Source organism: Trachurus trachurus, assembly GCF_905171665.1.
Source record: "Trachurus trachurus genome assembly, chromosome: 21".
NCBI lineage: Eukaryota > Metazoa > Chordata > Actinopteri > Carangiformes > Carangidae > Trachurus > Trachurus trachurus.
Genome location: NC_139899.1, coordinates 8,470,589 through 8,477,822, shown reverse-complemented (window position 1 = coordinate 8,477,822; position 7,234 = coordinate 8,470,589).

The following is a 7,234-nucleotide window of genomic DNA, read 5'->3' as shown; positions in this document are numbered from 1 at the left end:
TGAAGTTACAGTAACAAAATATGGATACAGATATTTACTGTATTGTGCTCTTCAATACAAGAAGCACGTCTTAGGGAATGTATCACTTTCAAGATTTACATATTAAAACATCTGTATTTGGAAGATTAGGAGGGAAGTGTAATAATAATAATAATAATAATAAATAAATAAAAAGAACAAAACAAATCAAAACAAAACACAGATAGACATATGCATACAAATAACATGATCTGTTCCAGAAATGAGGGGCCAGGACTGCACAGGCTCACCTTCCGTTCTTAACCTGGAGGCCCGGACCTGCAGGCCTGAGGGGCCTGCTGGACAGTTATGTCTTCTGGTGCCAGGTCATTCTGGTGCCTTGTATGTAATTAAAAGGATTTTGAAATAAATTCTAAAGGGGATGGGAAGCCAGTGCAGTGAAGCCAGGACTGGTGTGATGTATGCCAACTGTTTTGGTTAGAAGTCTAGCTGCTGAGTTTTGGACAATTTGGAGCTGTCAAATGGCTCCATTGTTTAGACGGGTAAATAAGGCATTGCAATAATCAAGATGGGAAGATAAAGTTAATGCGTTTGTGATTTTGTCTGCGTTACTGAAGGACAGAAGTAATCTAATTTTGGCGATGTTCCTAAATTGGTAGAAACATGAGCCTTAATATGTTGCTCTATACTGAAGTTGCAGTCCAGAATGATAACCAAGTTTTTTGTAAATGTCTTTGTGTTGGAGATGACAGGGGTGAGGAAAGGCTGTATCTGTTTTATGATATGTTCTGGTCTAACATACACCACAAAGTTAAATAACACACAGCGGGCACTTCTTGACTGAACATATGTACATACAGTACTGTATCACTACTTTTAGACGAAAAAATACTCATCAGAGAGCACGTCTCTGTGAACGGCAGAAAATTTGAAACTTTTCAGCCGGGTTATGCATCATAGATGGTAAACAAAGGCTGCTCAGGATTCTTGATTATTTGAAGAGAAGGCAACAGCAACAGATTGGAAGGGAAGCATGTCAGAAGAACGAGATTAGAGGACAGTCTTCAATCTTCTACAAGATCACTGAGATACTTACTGGTCTCTTATATGAATGAACTAGGGGAAAAAAGGATCAATTTCAAGGTTCAAATTTTAACACATAAATTCTGCTTTTACTCATCAACTTACTGGATTTAGTTAACTGACTGTTAATTGAATTACCTGCAGAAGGTGTCAGTGGCAGTAGTTACATGGGTGCAGGGAGATCAGGAGCATCATGCTGAATGCTGCATGGAGCCTTTCTAGCTTAGAGCCCAGTCCATATTGAAGCCTGTCAATGGAATATGATGGGTTTAATGGCAAAATGGAAACACTTAAACCAGTTGAAAATGGGTGAAAACACACACCGAACTGATTAAAATACATTCCATCTTAAACTTTTATAATGAGTTTCACACACCCTATGGACACACACCTTACCCCCCACCCTCAACCCACACCACCAACAGCTGAGGTGATTAACACTGACTTAGACCACCCACCAATCTGTAAGTCATTTTGGTCCAATTAATACCTGCAGCGTGATTTGATAAAAGTGCACAGGAGCAGAGTTTAGAAGCGAAGTGAAGCCACAAAAAGTTGTTTTTTAATCAATTTCCAATTACAAATTCATTGTTGTCAGTAGGATCTCTGGTAATTGAGTCAAGGCGGAGGAAGTGAGGGCTTGAGAGGTGGGGCTACTCCTTCAGGGACTGTTCATTTCCATATAAATGAGCCGGTAAATGCCCGCTTGATTTTCAAGATTCATTATTGACCAAAAGACAAGGACAAGTAACGACCACTTTCCTATCTTACTACAGGGTCAGGATTTATTTCTTATTTCAGAGCAGGTAAATGCATGTTTGAAGTTTCTGTTAGAGAGTGGGTTGAGTGAAGTTTCTCAATACGCCCAAGAAAACAAAAACCTTTAGCTGAAGAGATAGTGGGAGTCACGTTGAGTCGAAGGAACCAGTGGCACTTTCTCGGGGTAACTATCCACTTAAATGAGTGTCAATACTTGTAAAAGAAAGGCACGTTTCTCATTTCCTTGTCTCTGTGCTCATCAAGGAGACAGTTCACTAATGGAACTGTTAGTTTGGTTGAAACAAAAATGCATTGAATTATAGAGATATGTTAAATATTCAGTAACTAAACGATCAGCAATTGTGTTGGGAGGTTTACAAATAGATTTTTATTTTTTTATCTTTCTGTAGCTAGGTAATGATGTTAATGGACCAATTCCATCAACTGGATAGACATCACATGCACAGTATGTTCAGAGACAACAAAGACAGCAAACCACCATCCAAGATACCAAAGCATCAACTCACTATTTCACCACGGGATCTTAGAAAACTGACACACTCATGTTATTGCACAATTTACTCAGTCTACCCTCTGCACCATTTTGGCAAAGCTATACTTCTTTTTTTGCCTTCTGCCTTATTTTGTGTTTGAGGGAAGTCAATCACAAACAACAGGAGATCTTATTGAGATATCGCTGTCATTAAAAGCACTGCAAATTTAAAATAGACCAGTGCAGGTCTACAGAGCCGCTTTCTCACTGGATCCTTGTTTGAAATATTGACATTCTCATAAAAAGTATTTCTTGTAATAAAAAGAAATGAATGAAAACGTCCGTAGTCTGTTGTGTTAAGGATGGCTCATTTGAGGGAAAAAGGGAGGCAGTATTTCAGTATTCAACTACCGATCCCTGAAAGCTTGACAGTCATGGTAAGTGAAAAGCATGAAACACAATTCATTTAATTGATGTGAACAATTGACTTTTATCTTTGGAAAGCTTTATTTTCAAAATGTGATCCACCATTTGCAAATGTTGCAGCTATGGAATATGTCTCTGAAAAACCTACATAAAATAACTAATATATCCAGTGAAAATATCCTCTCATTCAAAGGCCATATAAATAAAAGAGGATAATAGAGTGACCATGGTGTCAGGGAGATACCTGAGTGGAATAATTACAGAAATTAATTTCAGAGACATTACACTTGCAATGGCTCCTGGATGGGTTGATGCCTCTGCTAATAAAGGCCATTTCATCATCTCATGAACATCCTCTTTTCAATGCAGACTTTTAAAACGGAGTCAGACATGCCATTAGCAGAAAATGACATCCAGTCACATACAGTACCAAGATAGCCAGACAGCAAGGACAAAAGGGACAAGATCCATTGATCTGGTCCTCCTTTCTATCTTTGTCTGTTGAGGTTCATCCCCACTGTGCTCATCTCATCCTGCTGTGGCACTGCAGAATATGACATGAAAATGGATAGCGTTAATACCTTTTGGTTGTATTATCTTCTTTTGAGGTGTCCTACATTAGTGTGGGCATGGCAGTAAACAAGATGTGATGGAAAATGCTGGTGCCCTCTCAGCCCGATCTTTGGTCAGAGAAGAGAACAGACAGAATATAAACAGTTAACTAACAAATTTAAACATTATTTTATTCCATTATTATTAATCAGAGGAACCATTTTTTTTTAGTTGAGCTTCTAAATCCCTTGATCTTGTTCAGCAGTCCAGAGGTAAAACCTGATTTGATCTTGGTATCATGGGCACTTAAAGGATTTATAAAGGATATTAAATCTTCCACAAAGCCTTACTTCTTCTCTACAAGGAAGTGTCCCCCAGAGTCCTTTCATTTAGAAATACAACACTACAATACCTGGTTTACCTAAAGAAAATATTCTGACTGGTTTGGTTCTAACTGGATGTCTTCATCGTTTTACTTTTTACTTTTACTATTGCCATCATATTATTAGCTGCTGTACAGGACACTTTGAATTACAAGTTGGATTTTAACAGCTGTGACCTCAACCGGATCCCCACACACAGCTCATGACCTGTAGGTGACACAGTGAGGAGGAAGTAGCCAGCTGTGACCTTGATCCAGTGTTATCAGTATATTACCCTGTCACCTCTCAAGCAGCCCTTATAAATCAGTTAACGGATTGTAAATCTGCTGTCAGGTGACACAGAGTCAAGTACATGACAAATATCTCCAGACAGGAGAGGACAATGCATGACCTCATGGGAAATAATCACATACAAAAATAATGAATAAATAAAAAGAAAATAAAAAAAATCAGCAAGTACTGCACATGTATTCTGTGCAGACTGCCACTAAAGTGTATGAACTTGCTTATTACAATTCAAGCACTGAATTTCTTCCACTTTAAGCTCCAATTAAAATATTACCTAATGAGAAGGAAAGAAGGCTGAAAAGTGACCTTACCATGGTGAGGAACAGTTCTACACTGATAATAGCAGCCATGGCTACCGAGGTTACCTCTGCTGTCTGCCAATCAAAAAATAAAACACTACAGTAGGATCATGGAGCAGCAGAGAGCGTGAGTAGCTTTACATGAGTGATTTGCTGGAGCAGCCATATGGCCGCCTAGTGGGAGTAGTCTGTCTCCAGTCAGATCAGCCCTTCACGACAGCCAGTTCAATAATGGGTCAATAATGGTTGGGAGATTTTTGTCATGTTATGTAAGATGCTAACAGGGAGTTACATGACAAATCTCTGAGATGTCATTTGTGTTTTGATGGCTCTCTCTTGGGGATCTCTGCTAAAGGCACAGTCACTCTGACACAGCCATATTGATTTAGACCTAAAAAAAAAAAACTTATGGGAAGCAGCAATAGTTAACGTGAAATTTTAAGATATGGTCAAATGTGAGAAAAAGGCAAGATCAGACTGTGAACATAATAAAAAGCAGGACAGAGATGAAAGTCATGAACCGAGTAGAAATTAAAGTCAGTATGCCAATGCAGATGAAACACTAAAATAAATATCAAGTCCAAACCCCAATCATAATTAATGAGGAAATGATGAAGAGAATGATGCAATGCAGGTCCATAAAACAATATCAGCCAGCACCAAAAAACCTAAAAGGCCATGAAACCAAGAAGAGATTTAGGTCAGTTATGTTCTGTCCACCATAAAGAAACTGAAATGAGAGCAGCTTTAGAACCTAGAACAGTGACACACTAATATGACTTAACAAACTGGGTTCCACTTTAGAACCCAAACTGGCCCAGCCTGAGCTCACTCCCTCAGTCTGTTCACTTGTGCATGCAGACGTCAACGTCGTACCGACCGTTGTGGAATTTCGATTGTTGCTTTGACAGCTTGGTTTGTTCCGTATTGTGACCTACAGAAGCTGAATATGGCGTTTCTGGAGGGAAGCAGAGGAATATACAGACCCATCAGGGTATGTCAGCTTGTTTGCTTGTTTCTACTGGATTAGACTTTTCAGGTGTATTTCATCAAGTTAAAGATAGGGTTGGAGATTCTGGAAAAACGGTTCTAGTAGGCCACATTTTGAAAACATTTCGAAAAGTCCCAGCCCCCTTCCTCAAACTAACCCTAACCCTGAAGTGGAAACGCCTGCCACCATCTCTGAGCAGCAAATCAGCAATCCAGAGATAAACTCTGCTGTGGTTTAAGGTCCAGTGTCATATCCTGCTGAACATGCAGCCAAAATCCAGGCCAGGGAGGATGGTGGTGCAGAATCCAACCTGGACCTGGACACTAAACCCTCCTCTGAATCAGACAGTGCTGCGCTGACAAATCTGCTGTCACCCCCTGCTGAACCTGCAGTCAAAGATCAGGCCATGGATGATAGCAGCACAGGAGCCATTCTTGAAAAAGACCCCTCCACTCAACCAGACACCAGTAACATATTTAGGGCCTTTACTCGCAGTAAACATGGTCATAAAACAAGGCCAAATTACTGAGTTAAAGCAGATATCAGCTTCACGGCCGTTTCGGCTAATGCTGCGTTCAAGGCAGGCTTTTGAAACCGTAAGTTACAGCTTCAAGTCACAACTACGACTTGGTAGCGTTCCAGGTAACCCGTAGCTCGTGTTTTTACCATCCTGTTGTCTGTGAAAGTTCCCTATAACGGCCACTCGTAACTTCCGACCCGTGAACTCGTACCAGATCGAACTGGTATGACTTCACAGGAAGGAAAAACACAAAGTACGAGTTTCTTTGAACGCACCATGAGTTAGCAGCCCCCGCCCTTGTCAGGCATCAATTGGTCCTCGTGCTACGTCACCACATTCACGCGCATCCCTTGGCTGCACACACAGCCCTTCATGCCGTTCTCTCTCCTCATTGGATAACACTTGTATCCCACAAGGAAAATTTTCTCCTCGGGTTACAGCAGAGCAGAGTGACGGAGAGACTCGTGTTTAGGCTGAAATACTTCATGTAAGTGATTGCTGACGGAAAATAGGACTATTTAGGACTTATATTAACAAAAACATTCCACTGATATCTGCTTTAAGATGCTGCATTTGAAAAAAGACCAGGAGTAGCTACTATCAGCAAAATGTATAGGGTATTGTAGGCTACATTGCATAGTACACTAAATTAAAGGTGTGAAATATACTGAATCTTTTTTTAAATGTTCAATCATAATGACTCATTTTACTCTTTCATTCTTTCTTAATTACAGGAAGTAATATTATTTGGTGCTACATTACAAGGTAAATAGTAATTTTCCTGAATGAAAAAAAAAATCATCTCCATATATGTGAAATTGTACCCTGCCTTGTTGCTTATTTTACATTATTGCATATCCACCTGAACTTGCTGTGGGTACACTTGCAATTAATTGGAAGTAATTTAAATATGTGCCAACTAGGCCCCGTCTTTATTTCCCCTGAAGCAGCGCCAAAACACACAATTCTTCTCCTATGGTTCTAATGTTTTTAAATAACGGACACTTAAAATGGAAGACCACCTAATTTTAAGATATTGCATAATCCCAGTATTATTGTTACTAGCCTACAGCATCAACTATAAAATCTGCAGTGTAGTTGTTATAAAAAAAAAAAAAAACATGAATGAAGAAGAAGGCATTTTCTAGTCTAGGTCTAGTTATCACTGATGACTGGATAAATTTCACCCTTATACTACTGTACCATGAGCAAGGCATGTTATAACACAAGCCACTTGTTGCTATGGATCTGCTGCAGAGCCCATTCAAAGACAGTTTGACTATGAAAGTCCCTGGTGTTCGGGAACGAATGCAATGAGATGAGATTAATACCATAAGACTTTTATGACTACTTTAACATGTTGAAAGGTTCATTATATCAAAGATGCATCTCTAGGTAAGTATATTAGTGACAGCTACCCCCAGTTTAGCACAAGTAATGGCCAGAGTATGACTTACATTG